We start from the raw sequence: 23,970 nt of genomic DNA, 5'->3' as shown, positions 1-23,970 counted from the left end.
AATTGACTACATGATCAATATGGTAAACATTATATCGAATTTTTTTTTTAAATCTACCAGTAAAGATATAGAAGGCTCGAGGACCTGCTCCCTTTAATGTAATCAAAAAATAAGATACAAAAGCTGATTTTAATGTCAATACTAGGTATTTAGCAATTTATATCAATTAATATAAAGGATGTCGTGTGGTCCCGACATAGAATGGATCAACTCTTACTTTCCTGCGGGTGTCGTAAGAGGTGACTAAGGAAATTTAATGGTCAAGGCCCGTAGTAGCGTTCATCTTAAAATATCACCAAAGATTAACTGCGGTTGCCAACCCGCTTGCCAAGCGTGGCATCTACTGGCAAGACCGCCAAATGGGAGGTGTATCTTTCGCAGTGAACAGAAAACGGCTAAAAATGGCAATAATTTTGACAACAGATAATATACCTAGTACGAGCATAGTCAGTGATCTGCACGATGCTGTTCATGTTTATAGCAACGATTATATCAGCTAATTTGCTATTTTCAGTAGCATAAAAAAAGTTATGGTCATTTAACAGGTTGTTCTTTTAATCATTTATGAGGACTGGTGAGAGACAGTCAGCAGAATGTATTATCTGACAGCATTTGGAAACTCAGCGGCACTAGAAGAGAAATCGATCGCAAAATACACGGCGCTATTTCGACGGAGGAAACACGCCGTAAATCATAGACGCCATTATGTTTTACCATTTCACTTTATAAACGCAATCGGGTTGCCGAGGTGTTTTCTAAAATACCTTTATTTACGACTGTGTGTTTTAGAGCTGCAGGGATATATGATGTTTTGCTCACATTGGCGGCTTTTATTGCTACCTTTTTTCGGAATCCAATGCTATAGGCCTCAAATGACCTTCAGCTTCACCGTACTTAATAGGGACAAGCGTTTTTTTTTATAAAACTTAGAATGGCAAACAAGCTGACGGCCCATCTGATGGAAAGTGGTAACCGTCGCCTATAGACATGGGTAGTACCATGGACATTACAGAGTATACTGTTTCGCCCATGATATCCCCCTTGCGTTGCCATTCCTCAGATGTTATTCCTCTGTACCTTGTAAATTCACGCCATATCCCATCCTTCAAACAGAAATACAGCCATGCAAACATAATTGCTTCACGAATGAAACACGAATGGGACAAAAGTACCCACGCAAACGACTTTTGTACAAAGTCTCCCTCTGGCGTATATATATTAAAAAGCTAGCAGAACATCTGCAATACTTTTGGTGTTGCGGGGGATTTTGGATAGAGGTAGTCACTTACCATCAGGTGAGCCGCATGCTCGTTTGCTTTCTGTGTTATAAAAATAAATGAATGAATAAAATAATGGTAGTCTATACTCGTGAACGGATTTACGAAGAAACTGTTGGTAAAATTAGCTTTCTGATGAAAGCGATTGGAATCTCAGGCATAATGTTGCGGGATTCCTTTAAATTAACTTGGAGATTGGTACTGGCCAGGATTGCTAGTACTTAATATTATGGGAGAGGGATTGTTAATAATTCGGACTACCAGTCCTATTGCTATTGCCCGGTCGGGTCGACTTCCACGTGGTCCTTCCTGGAAACCATCGTGCTGAATTCCATATGTATTCATCATGAAGGGCTGGGCTTACCTTTTCATTCCCACCTATAATCCCTTACTGGTCTTGCCAGCGTATATTGTTAGTGCAAGCAAGGCTACCATTCCATTATCATCCAATAACCAAATTAATGAGATTTCTATATCCCATTACTAACAATCCCTTAAAATACATAAAAAAAAACATAAAGAGACGGGTAGATATACATATAGCGGATGTCAATAATTGTTGAATTTATTTATATGGCCTTGATATATATAAAAAAAAAAACAGTTTGACCATGAAATATCTAACGACCTGAGGAATAAAGTAGAAGTATAGATGGATACTGTCAGTATATAATGGCAGAACAATTGAGTGCCATTGACAAAACAGTATGGAAAGCTTTTGCGTAAATATAAATAGAAAATGTGTATGAGGAAATATCTTGGTACTATTCGACAGGCGTATGATTTCTATTGTTCTAACGAATATAATGGCGAGTCGTATATATTAGTTGTGGTACTGACATGATCGATACAAAATAATTGTATATTATAAAACAATGAGGGCTATTGTCGAATGAATAGAAGGTTATTAAATAATGACATAAAATCATCGATCAATGTATCTAAATATGTATAAGATAGTAAGTAAAGAGTTACTTTTGGGTCGGCGACGCGTGCGCAACATTGCAGGTGACAGATGACTACGATAATCGCTTACCATTATGCAGTACGTATATTAAATTGTACGTATATTATAATATTTGATGTCTTTTTCTACTTATGTAACACTTTTTTCACTAATTTACGTTTTTCTGTACATATGTTTATATATATATATATATATATATATATATATACATACATACATATATATACATACATATATATACATACACATATATATATATATATATATATATATATATATATATATATATATATATATATACACACAAAACTAATATAAAAACTAGAGACAAGAAAAAGCTCTGCCAGTAGTTGTCACGCTTGGCAGGCGGATTGGCAATGGCAGTTAGGCTTTTAGAGATTTTTTATAAGACAGGGGACAAACGAGCATGCGGCTCACCTGATGGTAAGTGACTACCGCCGCCTATGATCACACACAACACCAGAAGTATTGCAGGTGATCTGCCGGCCTTTTAAAATGTTTTAAGAGGGCACTGCTGCCCATCTCTCGATCAGTAAGTTTCCTTACTCGCCTCTTACGACACCCACGGGAAAGGGAGAAATGGCCAATTCTATGCCGGGGCCACACGGCCAATTGTTGTATTATTTATCTATGGTATAAGGCGGGGGAAGCACAAAATATCCATATGGGTCGACGTGCAACGGCTTAGCTGACCCCATACGCGAAAATAAGATCTATTGTTTCTGAACAGTGAACACACCTGGTATTGATTTAAAAAAGTTGTAACATTATTGTTATGCTTATGCATGCTTCTGCATGCTTCTAACATAACCTGTTGACGAGGCCTAAGGGGTGAGCTTATAAAAACACCATAAAAGTAACACCGACCACAGCCATAGAGTTAATTCACATGTGAATAACAAAAGTTTACGAGCTATCGCAACAAAAATAGACGCACCGCAGACGCAGACCACCCCATTGAAAACAAAAGTTGTTGGTCAATTTTGTGGAGGCATTTTCCCTTTATTTTAAGGTTCAAATTGCTTGCTATAATTTAATGGACAATCGCGACTGAAAGTATTGAACGATTTCATCATAGGTAAAATACTATTGCATATTACAGGTACTAGATAATTATTTGTACTAATATTGTAAAAAGAAAATATTAGATTGTTTGTAAGGAATAAAGTAAAAAAAACTCAATCGATTTAAAAAAATTCCTTCACCTATAGAAAGCTACGCTATTAGGGAGTGACAAAGTGTATATACTATTTTCGAAAATACCATTTACTCGTACGAAACTGGGCCGGATTGTTAGTATTAAATAGGATTTTATACGAATCAATAGTAGTGATTTTTTATGCAATTAAGAATGTCAAACGATTTAGAACAGCCCACGTGATGGAAAATGGTAACCGTCGCCTATACACATGAGCAGTACCATGGACATAACAGAGTATACTGTTTCGCCCATGATACTCCCCATGCGTTGCCATTCCTGAGGACATAGGAATCTTACACAATAACTTATACTAAATGAGATATTGATATTAAAATATCTCTATTGATTTTATAGAATAATCTAGATATGTAGTCCAATATGTGTGATAGCATATATATATATATATATATATATATATATATATATATATATATAAAATAATATATATTAGTAAAGAGAAACTTGAAATGAAATATTTTATATTAAATCGCTCGGCCAGCTTGTTAATAATAGCTTAGAAACCTACTATGACGTCTTTACTAGTATCGAGCAGTGATATATTAATGTGTTTTTAAAGTTGGTTAGATAAGGTGATGGTAAGATATGAAGAGAATTCTACCTTATAGGATATCAGTATTTTTTATACGACTTAGAATGGCAAACAAGCTGACGGCCCACCTGATGGAATGTGGTAACCGTCGCCTATAGACATGAGCAGTACCATGGATATAACAGTACACACACATACTGTTTCGTCCATGATACCCCCCATGCGTTGCCATTCCTGAGGACTCAGGTGTTATTCCTCTGTACCCTGTAAATTCACGCCATATCCCACCCTTCAAACCGAAACACAGTCATGCAAACACAACTGCTTCACGGTTGAAATACGAATGGGACAGAGGTACCTAAGCAATCGACTTTTGTACAAAGTAATGATTTTAAGATTTGACAGTTCAATTAGAAAAATACAAAAAAAAAATATTACTCAAGGGAAAGAAAATGTGATTTCAACCTCTTCTTGAAAGAGGTAATAGAGGGACTCTCTTGTATGTGGGAAGGGAGTTCCATAACTGGACAGCTCGATACGAAAAAGAGTTGCCCATAAAGTGTGTCCTACACACAGGAAGTTCGAGCATCCTGGATTGAATTTTTTTTTGTTTATTAACAAATTAATTTGTTTTCTCAATTTTCTTTTTCTAACAACCTACAATTATTAATGTATCTAAAAAGGTTAAATTTTGAACAAGTGTGTGTGTGTGTTTACTTGTATATATAACAATTTAATTCTATCAAATAGCTTTTCAAGGTGAGTGTACTGGTATTCAGTAATCAGATATTACAATAAGCCACAGAATCAACGACCCGTGCGCTAGACACATGTTATATGAAGCGTGTGCGGTAATATAATTATAAGTGATGCTACAATGTTTTAATATGCGATAACAAGGCAGGTAAATGACATTCTTCCAAAGAATAACTAGAACAATTTGTAATTATGTTAAATTAATGAATTTCGGTGGGGCTATGCTCGGAGTTTCTTTGCGTGATAGAATCCGAAACGAGGATATCCGCAAAAGAACCAAAATAACCGACATAGCCCGAAGGATAAGCAAGCTGAAGTGGCAATGGGCTGGTCACATGGCTCGTCTTAAGTGGCGACCGCGGACGTGCAAATGCAGTGTAAAACGATTCCCCCCCCCACTAGATGGAGTGATAACCTGAAATGCATTGCAGGGAGACAGTGGATGCAGGTGGCTCAGGATCGTTCTTTATGGCAGTCTATGGGGGAGGCCTATGTCCAGCAGTGGACGGATAATGGCTGAAATGTTGATGATGAATGAATTTCGGAGTGAAATTATCTTTTCTTGAAAGTGTGATATTTTTTAAGACAATTATGACAGTTATAACTTTCTATTACTATGAGCTGTCAGCTTCTTACTGTATGTCTAAAAAAAAAAGTTTTAATGATAAACAAGTAAACGGCCCATTTACGACATTATTAATAATACGCTATCCCTGAGGACTAAGGTGTTCTGTTAATGGGTGCAAATGGAATGGTAACCTAGCCTGCGCTATCGGTATACGCTATCGGGGCACCACTGAGAGGTGATAGGTGACGATGAAAGCAGGTCAGTTAGCCCATCGTGTCCAATTCCACTAGAATTAAGCACGACCATCGTGCTTCCAGCTTCCATCGTTCCAGGAGGAACCAAGTGGAGGTCGGCCTAATTATATGCTGATATTGCTGGCAATTGGCCAGTTAGACCCCATTACTAACAATCCCTTCCCCCCTGACTAAGGTGTTATGCCACAATACTTCATAACTTCACTGTTTTGGGGGATTGTTAGTAATGGAGACTGAGAATCCCATTGCTAGCAATACGAGGTCTGTCCGGAAAGTTCGTATAAAAGTGTTCTGGAATGCGAGAAAGAGGAGTGGGGAGGCCAGGTAAGCGCAGGACCCCTTCCTTATGTCCCTAAAAATGCTTCAGTTCTGGTCTGACCGCCGTGCGGTGCGAACTGGCTTGTCACGCCATCTGTGAAGTTACCTCTTAACGAAACCCCGTCGGCATGGAGCCCGCTTCCGTTGAAGAGCAGCGCGTCGTAATCAAGTTTCTCTCGAAACTCGGCAAGAATGGCCGTGAAATTTTTGCCGATCTCAGAACAGTTTATGGGGATGATGCTGTGAAGGAACCAACCGTCCACAAGTGGCTAAAAAGATTCAGAGAGGGCCGAGAAAGAGTTCGATGTTCGGGGGATTGTCCATCAAGAATTCGTCCCTCCAGGCCAGACAGTTGATGGAAAATTCTACGTCGATGTGCTCAGACGCCTCAAAGCTCGTGTGGCACGAGTTCGTCCAGAATTGGCGCGAGAGGGGCGTTGGATTCTTCACCACGACAATGCCCCTGCCCACACCTCTCTTGTTGTCCGTGAGTTTTTGAGTAAAAATTCCATTACGGTGACCGAACACCCCCCCTATTCGCCGGATTTGGCCCCGTGTGACTTCTTCTTGTTCCCAAAAACCAAATTGGTACTTCGGGGGCGGCATTTGGGGGACATAAATGAGATAAAAAAAGCTACGACGGGGCAGCTGAGAAACCTACAACCAGAGGACTTTCAAGGAGCCTTCTCACAGTGGAAACGGCGTTGGCACAAGTGCATTATGTCACAGGGGGAGTACTTTGAAGGGGATAAAATTGATTTACCTGAATAATTGTAAAATAAAATTTTTAAAAAACTTTTATACGTACTTTCCGGACAAACCTCGTATATCCAACCAGGTCGACCTCCTCACGGTACCCCTGGAAACTATCATGGTTAATTCCTGATGAATTCATCATGATGGGCTAACTGGCCTGTTTTCATTCTCATCTATCACCTTTCACTGGTACTCCGCCAGCGTATCCCGTTAGCGCAGGCGGGGTTACCATTCCATTTTCACCCATCAAAAAAAAAAACTTCACTGTTTTATTTCATCAAATTGAAATACAGTGATGTAGGCATTGCATTACAATTGTATAAAATTATTTGAATAATGTAATATTTAGAAACTTCTTAATTAATGATTATTTTGTTTTTATTTAACTTTCTTTACGTTTATGTATCTTTTTATGTTTAATTTTTGTCACTAATAGTTGCAACCGAATGGCTTTGTTGCAGTCGCATTTATTATTGGATCAAGATGTGTGAACATGTTATGGTAAATTTACCTTATCAATACATTAATGTACTTGCATGTCATAGTTTAAGTTTGTATTTGTAAGCTTCTGTTATGTGCGCCAAATAAATAAAATAAAATAAATAAATAAAATTACAGAAACATGAAAGACACAGAGGTAGCCAAGAAAACGATATTTAAATGAAGTCTCGCTCTGGTAATTAATAACACATTACTTAAATTACTAGTTAAAGTATTTAATGTTTATTCATAAAATTCTCAATAATAAAATTCATTGTGTAGATTTACTGAGTTCAATCCAATTAATGGTACCTCTAAATTGTCCTCGACACCCTATAACTAGAACATTTAGCTTACCGCGCTGCAGAACAAACCTAGGACTGCATCAACCTCTGACCAGGATTAGTGCGTCATACAATGAAATTAATGCCAAATTACCTGAAATTGATATAGTGTATGATAATTCGAATTCTTTCTTCTTCTTTATTGTGCAATAAAGAATAAATAAATAAATAAGTTTGGTATACGCGTACTAAATGGAATGGAGAAGGATGTAAGTAACTTTTCATCCCCGACAGTGAACATACCCTGAACATGTGAACACACACACACACACACATACGTATGCTTTCATCCACGCAAGCACGCACACACGCATGCACACACACACACACGAAGAAACACACACATTAAGTTTTGACATTTAGAAGAATAAACTGCATTGATTGATTGAATTGCGGTTTGAATAAATTAGTCGCTAATATTGTTTTTAAAGTGGACAATTTATGTAAATACAATAACCGTCTAATGAATTTTTAACATTGTTATACCAATCCTGTCCTAGAAACTATAAACAGAATTCTAAAAGACGTCAATCCGGTTTTTATTTAATTATATGTCTATGTTGAGACCCGTTTCAAAGCTGGAAGTAAATATGTAATTATCGAACGTTTGCCGACACAAATTGCAAAGTCTTTCGGGCGTATTATAAGCGACTTCCCAAATAAAGATGTTCTCGATTTGCCTACACACTCATATTTTTTTATATTTGTTACTTCAGAATTTGTGTTTTTGTGTTTTGTGTTTGCATGGCTGTGTTTCGGTTTGATGATGGGATATGGCAGTGAACTTACAGGGCACAGAAGAATAACACATAAGTCTTCAGGAATGGCAACGCATGGGCGAAACAGTATATACTGTTATGCCCATGGTACTGCTCATGTCTATAGGCGAAGGTTATCATTTTCCATTAGGTAGGCTGTCAGCTTATTTGCCTATCATGAACATAACAGAGTATACACTTTCGCTCATGATACCCCTCACGCGTTGCCATTCCTGAGGACTCCGGTGTTATTCCTTTGTACCTTGAGTTATATATAGTATACTTTCTGAATTTATTTAAATTTTTAAAGTATTATCTCATTTTAATGAAAGAAATAAAATTTCAATGTGTATTTATTTAAATTTTTATACATAGTATTGTTGGTGTTTTAATACTGGCTGTTGACACTGAGGTTTTTTCAGAACAATGTATTATTTTTAAGTTTGTTCTGTGTCAGATTTTTATAAGACATGTCTTGTATTTTTTCACTAAACTTATTATTTTATATCTCAAGTACATATATGTTTTATTGCTGCATCCTGCTATTTACAACAAGTATTATGTAACTTCAATGTAACAATTAAGTCATTAACTGTCAATCAATGTGATAAAATGAAATTTTCAGTATTAGAATGTCATTTGTTGCGCATGCGTGCATTTATCAGACTTAATGGATAGTGGGCTATAAACTATTAAATATTACCACTAGGTCAAGCGCTTCGTGTTTAAAATAATGCTATCTGCACGCCTTATACGGCAAATCGTACAAGGATATTACTTTCAAAGTTGACGTAACTACCAATGTTCAGGAGACCAATGGGAAAATAAGACTCTTAACATTACATTTTCTAATTTAATAATGTAATAAAATATATTGTGTCGTGTAGAAGCTTAATATAGAAAATAAAAAAAGAGTTTAATATAGAAAAAATAAATTTTAAGTGAAATGATTGATGTAATTTGTATTATTAGATTGAGAATTGAGAAAAAGGTTGTCTGGAAGAGATTGCTTTGGTAAAAACTTTATAAAACATTTTATTTGATTATTTACTCCTTTTTGTACCCACCCCAAAATATATTTTTTTATTTTTTTGACAATTTTTTTTTATTTTTATTTTATTATAATTTAGCATTGAAAAATACATACAACTTTAAATTTTCATCGTTTTACGATCAACCCCTGTATTTTAATTGCGATTTTTATATTTCGCAATAAGTGGTAAAACAATGTTTACGGGGTCAGCTAGTATATATATATATATATATATATATATATATATTATATATATAAGTGATGAATACGAGTATGAACGAGGATAGATGCAACGAGAGAATACGATCAAAGAAAAGGTGCATGGATTTGGACGAAATATTATATCTATAAAAGTACAGCAAGTGTAGATATGAGGGCTGATGGTTCTACAAATAATGAAAAGAAAAAATAGAATAATCTAACTTTTAATAAATTTAAAAGTAAACGTGCATATGGTAGGTACTTTTATTATAATATTTATTCAATACTTGATGCTGTAAGAAAGTAAAAATAAATGTTAAAAAGCGTGCAATTTCTCCAGACAGAAATATAGAGCGCATATACAGATTATAGTAAAAAGAACACAAAATAATATAATATCTTTAATAAATACTTACTTATAAAAATAATTCGAAATCCAGGAATAGTTTTTTGAAACAACCTTTTTTGAACGTTTTACGCTCTGTAATCCCGTGACTGCGAGTTACGAACGATTTTTTAATTGACCTTCGACCTTTCTCGGGGAAAGTTGTGAGATACCATAAATACAATCGTGCGGCATTGAAATAAATTCAGTCGTTCACAAACATCGCGGCACAATCACTAAAATAAATACACATTATCGCCTTTATTCACAGCCACCATTAAGAATTACATATGAACCAGACGAAGGTATCAAACGCGACGCCGACGAATAAAGCTTCGTAATGCACTCCAGAAAGCATTCAGTTCAAAGCGTACTCGAGATTACGAATCCTCGAGAAGCGACTGAAGAGGCGTTCGTTACGTATCGAGAATAGGGTTGCAAGTTCTGACAGTGCCGGCACGTTCGAGTTCCGACAATTCCGACAAATTTCTACTCGTCGTTAACGTCGCGTCGGTTTTCGGCTAGCGTGGTTCGCGAGACACTGTGTTCGGATTTATGGTATTCCTATTTAAAAGGCTTGCTGTGCGTCATTTTTATAACTGCTCATCATATAAATTCTTATCTTATCTCGTCGTGAAGTCTTGGAATCTAATAAGTAAATAAGATCACGATATATAGGCCAAGTTGACGCGCCTCTCGGAATACATATATCCAATGACGGAAATGTTTGCAAATATTTTTAACGATTTTCAAATTTGCATTTATTATAAAATTAATATAAATTTGAATTATATGATTATAAATTGTATGATAACTCAATTAGAATGATTTATAATTTAATTTTGAATAAATATAAGAGAATTATTAATATATGAGTTTATTTAAGACAGGAGAGCGCAATGCGATTTCTCAGTCGACGAGTGGAAAAGTGGAAGTATCCCAAATGGTTTAGTTTTTGCAGCCTTCTAAGATGAAAGCCAAATAAAGCTCCTAGCGTTTTGTTCATCATGAAATAATTGTAATTACAGCATCCTAAGTTATTCATCTTCAAAAGAGAGAGGTTCTATACTTTTTTCTGTGTATTCTAAACTAAATTTTATATTTTTTTTTTCTAGAATCTATAAGGTTTACTCTAAGGTTTACTCATATTGGTCCAATGTTAATTATATTTTTTTTATACAACTTAGAATGGCAAACAAGCTGACGGCCCACCTAATGGAAAGTGGTAACCGTCGCCTATATACATGAGCGGTACCATGGACATAACATAGTATACTGTTTCGTCCATGACACCTCCCATACGTTGTCATACCATATCTCGATTGAATCAAGTGTTTTTCTTTGCGGAGCAATATACTTAAATTACTTATTATAATTTGTTTTTGTTATAATTTTCAGTTGTTATTAATAAAATATTTTAATTCTGAAACATCTCTACGTAGAATGGTGAATTTTATTTGTCTTAAAATTAGAATAAGAAAATAATGAAGTCACTGTTTTTAATTGCAGAGCGAAATGTAGGCTACATGCTAACAAAAACAAAAAAAAAAACTGAATCGCTATAAAAAAAATTATAGCTAAAACTTTGAGATATTAATAGCAATAATAACATTTATAACTGTAAATAACGACTGAAAAAGCCTACCAAAACGTGTTTAACAAGCAATTGGTTTACTTGTTACAGCTATTTTCATAGTTCGAACATGATTTATTACAAAATATAACATGTTTACACTAAAGTTCTCACAGTTTTAGGTTGCTAACCGGACTTGCTGACCTTCAAGGGCTGCGTCAGTTATTTAGGGACACCAGTAAAATAATTAGTACCTACATTACAGTACACGAAGGTGGAGTTGCGTCATACGCTAATATTGGACTAGATTACTGATGGCACGGGTGTCGGTTTACATCGGCCATGTTATTTATAAGTTATTTTCTTATCAGACGTTATTTTATTTTATACTGTATACTTTTTACAGGATCTTAGTCAATTGTGGAGCGATTTCGATGATTATTTTTTAATGAAATTGAAATATATTTAAATGTGTTGGTGCCATATTAATTTCGTCATTTGTTGTTTTTATGCGGTATAAAATTTACAAATGTTTGAAAACATTACATAAATCGAAGAAACTATGTTTTTTGAGGGTCTGAGCCCGTTGTAGAGCGATTTTAATGATCTATATTAAATGTGTGCGTACTATACTAATTTGTCATATGTTACGTTTTTGTTCCACAAAAATGCAATCTTTTTGTGTCGCCGATACTGTAGTTCAATATAACACTATATTATAGATAGATATTAATATATTTATGCAGTTATTGAATTTGCAAATCATCTAAATGAAAGTTCTTATTACCTTGTCTAGATAAAATCCCTTATTTTTTATATTAAATCTTATATCTATATAGTAAAATTCAAATGTTACCAATAATTTTTGATAATACCCCCAGATAATGTGAGTGTATTGTAAAATATTTATTGTACGTATTTTACATTTTACTTTGAACGTAATTTATTTTTATAAGATATGAGTAACACGATTCTTCATTTCAGTCTGAGACCACAAACCGTCTGTCTGTTCGTATGCGTATAATATTTGTTTTTAGAAAATATTTTTTGTTCAGGTCCTCTTTACAAAGACTGTTCACTATAGACGTCTTGTTTGCCTTCATGGACAAGACAAATTACATGTCATTATGCTCTCATATATTCATGTGAAGGCTTTAAATATTTAGGGTTGTCACCGGTCAATTCTTGTTTAAAATGACAGCCTAACTTTAATTTATAAGATAATTAATATATAATTATATATCATTATTATATTATTACCTTGTGATTGAAACTTTATGATATTTTTTCCAAATTGATATTAGTTTATCTGCTAAAATATAATAACCAAATCATATTAATATGTAGTTAAGAAACTACAGTTACGTTTTTTACGAATAAAAACACATTTCATTTCAGTTCAAATCGGCATTTTTATACATGAATATTAGTATACAACAATAAGTTTTTTGGTAGGATTTTTAATTATAATTCTGCAATCGGAATAAGTATTAATAAAATTGCAGCTGACTGGTTTCAGCGCAGAGACAACCCTAACATTTCGTGCACGACCAAACAAAAGTACAGAAAACGAGTTATTTCAAAGAGAAATTGCTCCGAGAATGGTATTTTACATTATTTAGGCGTTTAAATGATACACAGGACGCTTTCGTTTGGTGTAAAAAAATGTATTACACCTATGTATTACATGTTTTAACTAATTGAGGAAATCATAGGTGTTGATCAAATAAAGATTTTAAATGTATTTTAAATTTATTAATTTATTGTATTGACATATAATATTATACATTATTATTTATTATTATTATTATTTCAGCCGTTAACTGTCCACTGCTGGACATAAGACTTACCCATAAGGTGAATTTTGCCAGGCTTGGCAGGCGGGTTGGCAATCGTAGTTAGGCTTTTAGAGATGTACTAATAGGGACGCTGCTGCCCATCCCTCGCCTACTCTTAGTTGTCTTTTATGACATCCACGGGAAAGGAAGGGGTGGTTCTATGCCGGGACCACACGGCGAATGTTAACCATAATACCCATAGGAATATCATAATAACAGTATATAATACATAATTTCACCTATAATTATACAGTACTATAATACTTACTTGTACAACAATTAGTCCATTACCCTAAGGTTGTCTTGAAAAGATTGCTCTCAGCAATAGGACCGCCTTTTTTTATACAACTTAGAATGTCAAACAAGCTGACGGTCCACCTGATGGAAAGTGGTAACCGTCGCCTATAGACATGAGCAGTACCATGGACATAACAGAGTATATTAATTCGCCCATGATACCTCCCATGCGTTGCCATTCTTGAGGACTCAGGTGTTATTCCTCTGTATCCTGTAAATTCACGCCATATCCCACCCTTCAAATTGAAACACAGCCGTGCAAACACAACTGCTTCACGGTTGAAACAAGAATGGACCCAAGTAATCGACTTTTGTACAAAGTCTCCCTAGAATATAGCTACCTAGCAGTAAGCTGTCAGGTAGAGTATCGACATGGTTATATTATGTGTTATGTGTACAATAATACACGGAAGTCGATACACATTTATGGGCTTCTGCGATATAATATGGTATAGACGCATGATGTAATATGTTCAGCAACTTTTATTGTCCATTGCATGTACAGTCGTGTATAATAATATGTAAACACTTTATTATTTTGTCATATTAGTGACGATGTGTAGTTTATTTAATATGTAATAAAAAAAGGGATAAATAACGGTAAGTAAAAGGTTTTTTTCAGATTCGGCATCGCGCGTGTAATGTTCCAGGAATTTGGCCGTTCAGTCTACGGTAAGTGCTTCCCATCAGGCGAGCTGATATCGTATGCTTATTTGCCACCTAGTAGTAAAGTAGATTGAAGTGACTGAAATTCAAAGATGTCATTCTCATACAGAAATGTATGCATCATGTATTTCTTTTTGATTTCATTCCAATTTAGGAAACTAAGTACTGTTGTGTTGTATCCTAACTTGAGGACCGGGCGATTGCATAATGGGTGGCACTTAATTACTTATTTCATATATGTTCACAGGTTGTTCATTTTTTAAATAAGTAAATACCTAATGTTACACGGTACTAAATTATTTGTCATACGCAATTTTTTTTATACCACTGAGGTGGCAAACAAGCATACGGCCCACCTGATGGTAAGTGGTTACCGTAGCCTATGAACACCTGCAATACCAGAGGTATTACGCGCGCGTTGCTGACCCTGAAGAAAACTCTTTACCCCCTTTTGAAGAACCCCATGCTGTAGTCTCTTGGGAAAACCTCGGCAGGGAGTTCATTCCACAACCTGAGAGTTAATATCATGGCATATAAGATGCCATGCCATGTTATATGCCATGACAATCTATGAACATTTCATTTCATGGCATAGGACCCATAAGGTTCTTTTATGACAGCCATATCAACGCTGCTTAGGCGGTTCCAAAAGTCACCTGTAAGATAACTTTCCTGGAAGTGAAAAACAGTTGTGACATTGTCATTCTTGTGTGACTATGTAAGAATTTTTACATTTATGACTGTACATTATTGCTCATATTGTGAAATGAGCTTTATATCAATTATTAATAAAAGTTATATTTCAATGTACATGAATTTCGATGGATACATTCCACCAATTTTACGATGATTTGGGTGAGGAACATTTAATTTAGTCATACGAAGTGGGTGTACGTACGTTCGCAGGCAGCGTTGTAAAACATATTTATAGTGCACGCAAAACAAAATACTAAGAACAGCAATGTGACTATTGTTATTCGTTATTGATTGTACAATATGTCGGCCATATGCGACGACAGAATGTTTACATTGCATGTTTATATATATATATATATATATATATATATATATATATATATATATATATATAAACATGTAATCATGCAAACAGTCCTCAGGAATGGCAACGCATGGGGGGTATCATGGGCGAAACAGTATACTCTGTTATGTCTATGGTACTGCTCATGTCTATAGGCGACGGTTACCACTTTCCATCAGGTGGGCCGTCAGCTTGTTTGCCATTCTAAGTTGTATAAAAAAAATACTAGCAAAACCTCCAATAGGGGAGCATTATGTTCAGCAGTCGAAAGTTAACAATTGATATAATAATAAGCATGCGGTGCAATTATATTTGGTATTAAATTAGATTTCACATATTATGTAATTTGAATGATTTTGTTTTATTCCAAAAATAACAGCTAGTTTAGTGAAAGAGACTTTTTTTTTTTTTTTTTACAACACAGGGGGCAAACGAGCATGCGGCTCACCTGGTGGTAAGTGACTACCGCCGCTACAGACTTCACACGTTTTGAAATCATTGTGCAATAAAATTATGACCTCATTTTCTAAACTTAGAATATATTTCTAAATAGCCATTACTCGAATACAAAATATCATGAAGTGCAAGAAAAAGCATATATAATATAACATATATAATTAATTTTCTTTAATGTTTTACTTAATTATTATTTTTACCAGAGGGAGACTTTGTACAAAAATCGATTTCTTGGGTACCTCTGTCCCATTCGTGTTTCTACCGTATAAAAAAAAAACTTAATTATACAATATTATCATACCTACTTGTACAACAATTAGTCCATTACCCTAAGGTTATCTTGAAAAGATTGCTCTCAGCAATAACACCGTCTTACTGTACTTATACAATTGTATTGTTATATTAATTGTCTTACTTGTTCCCTATATTGTATATTGCAAACAAAGTATTCATTCATTCATACATTCAAACGTCAAAATAAAATTTAAGCTTTAAAATTATATTAGGAAATGTATGCCTATTATATATTCTTCACTTCAGCTCGCTTATAATAGTAATTAAAATAATGCTATGGTATTATAAGGTTTATATAAATTGCCATAAAGAGCATGCATTTCTTGATATTAAAGGCTCTGTTGATGCTGAATTTCATAACAATGAAGTCACAGCCGTTCACGATTAAGGACCCCGAATCGTCTCGAAACTAGTCGAGTTTTCTTGACCTAATTATATGTAAGTTAAACCGGTAGTTATGGTGTTAAAATATAATGTGTGCTTACGAAACAATAAAGTTAATAAAGTCATATAGATGTCAAATAATAAAAATATTTTTTGTTTGACTCGTGTTTTGACAGATAGTCTGAATGTGAATTAGAAAATTAGTATTAGTATATTAGTCAAAATTAAATGGCATCAAAATAAAATAGTCAAAATTAATAAGGTCGTGCAGATCTCAAATAATAAAAAGTATATTTTTTATTATTTGACTTACTTTGACTCGTATTTTGACAGATAGTCTGAATCGTGAATTAGAAAATTAGTATTAGTATATTAGTCAAAATTAAATGGCATCAAAATAAAATAGTCAAAATTAATAAGGTCGTGCAGATCTCAAATAATAAAAAGTATATTTTTTATTATTTGACTTACTTTGACTCGTATTTTGACAGATAGTCTGAATCGTGAATTAGAAAATTAGTATTAGTATATTAGTCAAAATTAAATGGCATCAAAATAAAATAGTCAAAATTAATAAGGTCGTGCAGATCTCAAATAATAAAAAGTATATTTTTTATTATTTGACTTACTTTGACTCGTATTTTGACAGATAGTCTGAATCGTGAATTAGAAAATTAGTATTAGTATATTAGTCAAAATTAAATGGCATCAAAATAAAATAGTCAAAATTAATAAGGTCGTGCAGATCTCAAATAATAAAAAGTATATTTTTTATTATTTGACTTACTTTGACTCGTATTTTGACAGATAGTCTGAATCGTGAATTAGAAAATTAGTATTAGTATATTAGTCAAAATTAAATGGCATCAAAATAAAATAGTCAAAATTAATAAGGTGGTGCAGATCTCAAATAATAAAAAAAAAATTTTATTGTTTACTTTGACTCGTATTTTGACAGATAGTCTAAATCGTGAAATAGAAAATTGGTATTAGGATATTAGTAAAAATTAAATGTCATGGGATCCACAAATGATACACTAACCTGAATTCTTGACCTACTTGAACAAAGTCAACATTAATTACGTATAGGTAAGAATATCCTTTCCATTATGCAACACACCGATTATAAATTAAACATTGCAGCGCAGTCCACTCGGACAGCGGTTTTAACATCGGCTCAGCCAATAAAACTGCGCTCTCGCTGTTTATCTTTCGCCGTATCGACAATAAATATTTATGATTTATAAACAATTTATTTTTGTTTCCCGCCTTTTTATTTCTCATTCATAAAACACGCAGGCGACAGCTTACGAAATGTTACATTCTCAATTTAGATTTAATCTCTTTTAACATAAAGAGAGGAAAAATTAGTCTCATTGTATGTTTACAAAATATTATTAAGTTTTTGTTTAAAAAAAAAAAGCAATTGGTGACAATATTAATGATCAGTGATACGCGAATTTACTCATTATTTACTTATTATTTTACTGACCAATTAATTAGAATTATTTGAAAACAATTGCTCAATTTCGTGCTTTTGTTCGTACCTAAATCGACCCAGTAAATGGAGCTTAACGTTTCGTTCATCATAAATCCTATCCTAATAGTCCAGAGGAACGATATTTTAATATTTTTAATAATTTTAAACGGCATGTATTTTAATTTTATTTTAACATCAAATTTTTATTTCGTTCGTCCCCGAAATTTCGTAAAATATTTCATGGTAGGCCCTCAGATATCTCTATTTTTTCGGTCGTACTCTATTCACAACTCAGCTATTCTAAAGGTAGTGGATACAGGGAAATGAGATGTTTTTTTTTTCATTATTACTCGTTAAGATCGAATTGATCCTACTTTTCATCAAGTTAGTCGTAAGTTTGTTTACTTTTATTAATATCTTAAAAAATATAGGTACATAAATGCAGTATTTTTATTTGATCTTAAAAATAAAAAACCTGACTTTAAGAAAATATAACTTTTGAATCTTGATCGATTACATAAAGGTAGTTTGAATGCTTCAGTAAAAAAAGAATGCGTTCCCGTTAGTTCGCGTGCTATGATCCGATGTTTTTTTAATAGCCCGTTTGATCCGGTGTACTTTTACGGTTTCCGGCCGATTCGGTGATGGTCTGTAAAAATAAATCAATTAAATAATGCAAATTTGGTCCAAAGTCCAGTTTGAATTGTAAACTTTCTATTTTTCAATTTATTTGTACTCCAAGAACAACATCGTAATGTCTAGTGTGCATATTTTTGGAGTAGGTAATTTATTAGGTATTGAACACGTGTTTTGGCTACCGAAGTTTTAAAGAACCTGTATTTCAAAAATTGATAATATCGGCCAGGCGAAACCACCTTGACAGTGTAAAAATGTTAATAACTCGACAAAATGAAAAATAAAGTAAAATACGAGTAATAAAAGATGCAATTTTTTTTATAAAGTATTTGACATCACTTGTGAATTATCATCAAGTAATAGTAAATATATATCCATAAGTAATCTATACTTATAATAAATCTGTAGAGAGGTCAATTCTGTACATGAAATATATTTCCAAAATAACTATCAGGCGGTGATTAGTGATCGATGCTGATGCCAAAAATGCAATCAGTAAAATTTTTGTCTGTCTGTCTGTATATTCGTTATAGAAACAAAAACTACTCGACGGATTTTAACGAAACTTAGTACAATTATTCTTTATACTCCTGGGCAGGTTGTAGTATACTTTTCATCACTCTGCGATCAATAGGAGTAGAGCAGTGAAGGGAAATGTTAAAAATGTCCACCCGTGCGACGCAGGGACGAGTCGCTAGTAGTAAATAAGTCCATAGACTATCTATTGTACTATTACTTCATGCAAGCGTTAAGATTAAAAAAAAAAATAAACAAAATTCTTATTACAAAAAATACTACAAGAAAAAAAAAACAAATTCAAGAAAAACTGTCAATACTATCAACTAATTGGAGTGAAATTTCATTGGTTGTTATGAATACATTGGTAAAGTCACGTCATGATATTTTTCTTCAAAACGAAGATTTCAGCGTCATTTGAGATGGTTGAGTATTGTTAGGCATTTCTTTTACATGTTCGGCAGTGGTCTGTCCATTGCCTGAGATGATGATGACGATTTCATTTACGTAAAAGATACAGAAAGCTGTGCATTTTGCTATTACCTGCATAGTCATACCTGCATACCTTCTTTCCAGCGCCATTGTTTTTGTTGAGAGATATCCACTGTAATATTTAATACTACATAATTATTTTACACAAAGAATCTAACATAAAATTCTGGAGCAAGTATGTGGTTTGTATGTAACTTAAGAGTATGTAAGAAAGCAAAAAAATGTTATTAAATTGATTGTGAGAAATGAATGAAACTCTTGATTATTGATAATAAATTTCTAGTTATATCACTAAAAAGCTAGTTGACAATAGCAATAATGTCTTCCGCAATAAGAAAACAGGAATATAAATTTGGTACCAACACGAAACTTTACAAATTAAAACAAATAAAAATACATTCGTAGCTAAATAAAAAATTTACGCCACGGCGCCGCTTTGATATTATGCTGTAATAGTACATAGGGTATCCGTGAATTAGTAACGCTAAGGACAAAATAAAAAAAAATTGAATTTCGGATAAAATATATGCAGTAATATTTACTATCTGTAAAAGGACACTTAAAAGGACATAAACGTTATAACAAAACTTTAGATAGAATTATACTAAAAGTACAAATGTTTTACGCGGTTTTCGTATCGTAGTTAGCTCGTTTGGAATTCATTACAATGGGCCAACTGACGAGCTTTCATACTCACCTATCATATCTTACTGGTGCCCGACCAGCGTATACCGATAACGCAGGCGGGGTTACCATTCCATGCTCACTCATATAAAAAAAAAAAATCTGCAGTGTTCTGTAGGTTGTTGTTGATCCTTAAATTTGATTTTAGACTTTTGGTAGTTTAATGAAATAAACTGTAATATTTAAATATGTAATGGTACTTGTATAATAATATGGCTACAAAAAATCTATTTTTGAATACAGAGTCATAAATCAGACTGAATCAGCGTTAATGTGACATGATTTGTCTGATAATAAAAAACGATTATAAGTGACAAAAATTGAGATTGGCACTTCAAATTATTTCAGCCTTCCCACGAATTAAAAAAAATTAAATATGCATACAACTAATAAATAAGACAACAATACAGCTGTTAACATCCATTGAGTGTTCGGAACTGCTAATAACAATATTGAAAGTTCAATGCCGTTTTCGTCACATGCTGAATATTTATGATGAGAATGCTTGATTAAGCGTTAAATATGTGGAATTTTCAACTATTCATTTGTAGCGAGAAAAGTTCGTATTATGTCACTTTTTTATATTTATGATAATGGAATGGTAACCCCGCCTACGCTATCGGTGTACACCGGCGGGTCACCAGTGAGGGATGATAGGTGAGGATGAAGCAGGTCAGTTAGCCCACCGTGACGAATCTAACAATAAATCAATCACGACGGTTTCTAGGGGGAACAACGAGGAGGTCGACCTGACAGGGTATATTGCTCGCAATGGGGCTACTAATCCCCATTACTAACAATCCCTTCTCCGTTATTATGTCATTTTTAATTTATGATGTCATACGCTTATGGCCTTCTTTATATTAAAACACATATTAATCAAATAGCTTTTTTAAAAGACATAGTTATATAAATAAATAGATAAATGAATGATGAACGAATTTTTTTCACAGAATTTTAATGTAATGATAATTTATTTATGTTGAAAATATTAGATGATTTATATGGCATAAAGATCTAGAACTTAGTGCTAGCGTCCATATTATTTATGATTTTCAATTTTCAATTTACGCTAAACAATTTTATTGACAGCCAAATAGCACATTGTGTAAACAACTGATACATTTCAATTGTTTATGCAATGCAACCCACATACCACAGGTTAGAATGCGTAATCTCTCATCCTCATCTTTTATTTAAAGACAGTCCTGACGGAGCCGGAACATCTGGTTATAAGAGCGGCGGCCACTCGTGTATTCCTTTCAATTAGCGCGGAAATAGACTGTATTAGCAATTTAGTAACCTTGGCGAATTGTTGAGCAGATTCCGGGGTGGATAATTAATCGAGAAATCGATTTTGCGTGTTTTTAATTAGATATCTGAGTCCTCAGGAATGGCAACGCATGGAGGGTATCATGGGCGAAACAGTATACTCTGTGTTAAAAAAATATATTGAACGACTGTTGCGCTAGCACCAATATCGATCCCTTTTTATTCAAGAGCCATCTTTATTAATATAATAAAACGGAAGAATTTGTTTGTTTGTTTGAACGCACTGATCTCTGAATCAATTAGTAGGATAAATATTTTTTGGATTTGATAGTTCATTCCTTGATGTAAGTTATAAGCTATTTAACATCACGATACGACCACGGGCAAAGCCGCGGGAAACATTGGTGACAAGTGGGTTTTGTTTTGTGTAATTTTTTAATTCTTATATCTCTAATTAGAGTCTTAGTAAAAATTGCAAGGCATCAGTAATATTTATTTAGGCTTTTATGTATAAATATCAACATTTTATCTATTAAATTTACTCAAGTATTCAAGGTATTCAATATTTTACTATGTGTGGTTTCGCGATAAAATAGGCTTACTTTCCCGTGTGTGCCATAAAAGGCAACTAAAAGAGAGGGAGGGATGGGCAACAGCGTCTCCCTTAAAATATCAAAGCCAAACAGTAGCAAATCCGCCTGCCAATCGTGGCAAATACTGACAAAATGGGAAGACTTATGTTTAGCAGTGGACAGTTAAAGGCGGAAAGGATTTTACTACTGAATGTTGAAATTTGTGTACTAACTCTAAAATTGCCATCGACGTTGTCATAGCCTTAAAATAATATAATAAGGCTCAATATTTTCAATGACCTAATATACTTTGGTGGTCCTACCAATTATTAAGGAGAATATTTAGATAATTAAGATGTACAGTTTTATGGGCGACAAACTAGCGTCAATGCGAATTAAGCAGACATGATTTACGATCCGCATAAATTATAGTAAAAAGGGCAGCATTCTAGGGCATATGATGTAATGAATATTAATCATTTAATAGTAAAATACTACTGTACAGCAAGTAAAGTACTAGTTGCTATGATTTTGCGTGAATTACAATCACCGAGGCATTCGACGAGCCTCGTATCTCGGATCCATCCACGTAAACTGAACTGCATGATGATGATACCTAGGTATATAGTATAACCCATTTTATATACCATTTTTTATAATGTAAGTAATGTTACATTATATAGATATAGATTAGTAAATACCAGTGGGTGACTGTACAAAATTCGTCTGCTTGAGCATCTTTGTCCCACTCGTGTACACGTATCAGCCGCTGAATAGCTCTATTTTCATGCTTACATTTTCATTGGCCTGATTTCATCTCTAAGTATGTACCCATATATTTATAAAATAAACTTATTTTGTCGCTATTAAGCGCATTAGCTCAGATAACTTAGTGCAAAGTTTATTTCCGCTTGTGATATCGCCTTGTCTATGTATTTCTTCAAGAAAATAGTAATGCTTATGTTTTTATGGTTCAAATGCAGAGGTAATTTATCCTAGAACAATTTTTGATACGTGACATATAATACTTGTACATTATTCCTCAGGATATGTTAATTCTCAATTTATCTAATAATCTTAACAACACTTTAATATCTCACAGCTAGATGTTGATTCTTCTCCATAGAAAAAAGATTCTAGCATGCTAATTTTCTAATATTAGGTAGCTTTATATGGAGTATTATTTTGAGTTTTTTTTTCTTAAGAATTAAAAATACCTCGTGGTTTTTTATAAAGGTGATATTGGAATGGCAACCCCTCCGCTTTCGGGGAACCAGTAAGGGATGATAGATAGTTGAGGATAAAAGCTGCACAGTTGGCACACTGTAACAAATTCATCAAAAAATAGCCACGATGAATTCCAGGGAGAACCACGTGGAGGTCAACCTGATAGGCTTAACAATGCAAATACTTATTATTAACAATTTCATCTCCAAGACGTGGTGACTATCACTTCATGAAAAACATAACATGATATTATTAAAGGTTTTGTAAGTACATATTATATTTTAATGTAAAAATATCGGATTAATTTAAATGTATTTTAATCGAGAATGTTTTTCTAGTTTCCGGACCATCCGGGACCCTTAGACATGAGCGGCCGTCCTGCGAACACGAGATTGGCTGCTAAGGATCCCGGATGGTTCCGAAACAAATCGAGCATTCTCGACTATAATACATGTAAATCAGACGTTCTTACTTTAAAATATGATATGCTTTTCTTGCTATTTATTGAACAGTTCGGGTCAGGACATGTTAGTATTCTGAGGGATGCTATGTAAAGGAAGACAAATGATGATCATCAGGTCTAGAATAAAACGTAGTCATGAAAAAGCATCAATATGTACACGAACTAATACCTCAGAAATTTCTATCAGAAATGTTATTAGAAGAAAAACGTAA

At 33.8% G+C, this 23,970-nt stretch overlaps 1 protein-coding gene across 3 annotated transcripts in view; it reads right to left on the bottom strand.

Annotated features, from left to right (window-relative positions):
• LOC116413606 (uncharacterized) overlaps nt 1–23,970 on the bottom strand; it is a 185,494-nt gene that overhangs the window by 76,156 nt on the left and 85,368 nt on the right. Inside the window, exon 1 of one of the 3 annotated variants that reach the window (XM_052894433.1) lies at nt 9,901–10,409. The exons of the other annotated variants lie outside the window; for them this stretch is intronic. The gene's annotated coding sequence lies outside the window, so the exon portion shown is untranslated. Of the gene's footprint in view, nt 1–9,900; nt 10,410–23,970 lie in introns of those variants that run through there. 3 annotated transcript variants of the gene reach the window in all.

Source organism: Galleria mellonella, unplaced genomic scaffold (assembly GCF_026898425.1).
Source record: "Galleria mellonella isolate WM207_F2 unplaced genomic scaffold, CSIRO_AGI_GalMel_v1 utg213, whole genome shotgun sequence".
Taxonomy (NCBI): Eukaryota; Metazoa; Arthropoda; class Insecta; order Lepidoptera; family Pyralidae; genus Galleria; species Galleria mellonella.
The sequence above is the reverse complement of the archived record's forward strand: the minus strand, read 5'-3'. Positions and strand labels throughout refer to the sequence as shown.